A 703-nucleotide genomic window follows, 5' to 3' on the forward strand; every position below is an offset into this window, starting at 1 on the left:
GATAATTTTTTGTATTTTTAGTAGAGATGGAGTTTCACCATGTTGGCCAGAATGGTCTCAATCTCCTGACTTCGTGATCCACCCGCCTTGGCCTCCCAAAGTGGTGGCATTACAGGCATGACCCACCGCCCCTGGGCAACGTTTTTTTTTTTTTTGAGACACAGTCTTGCTCTGTCGCCCAGGCTGCAGTGCAGTGGTGCAATCTCTGCCTCCCAGGTTCAAGTGGTTCTCCTGCCTTAGCCTCCCAAGTAGCTGGGACTACAGGTGCGTGTGCCACCACGCCAGCTAATTTTTTTTTTTTTTTGTATTTTTATTAGAGATGGGGTTTCACCATGTTGACCAGGCTGGTCTCGAACTCCTCACCTTGTGATTTGCCTGCCTCGGCCTCCCAAAGTGATGGGATTACAGGTGTGAGCCACCATGCCTGGCCCATCTAATTTGTATTTTTATTAGAGATGGGGTTTCACCATGTTGGCCAGGCTGGTCTCGAATTCCTGACCTCAGGTGATCCACACGCCTCGGCCTCCCAAAGTGCTAGGATTACAGGCATGAGCCACCGCGCTGGGCTCTGATTACTCTTGAGTAAAATTTTCAGCCCCTAAAGAATGAGGTGAGAAGGCAGGTTGAGGAATGGATGCTATCGATCACCTCATCTCATGCAGCCCTTTCCTGGCTGCCTTACAGGAAGAATGAATTTGGGGCA

The sequence above is a fragment of the Piliocolobus tephrosceles genome, unplaced genomic scaffold (assembly GCF_002776525.5).
Source record: "Piliocolobus tephrosceles isolate RC106 unplaced genomic scaffold, ASM277652v3 unscaffolded_38370, whole genome shotgun sequence".
Classification (NCBI taxonomy): domain Eukaryota; kingdom Metazoa; phylum Chordata; class Mammalia; order Primates; family Cercopithecidae; genus Piliocolobus; species Piliocolobus tephrosceles.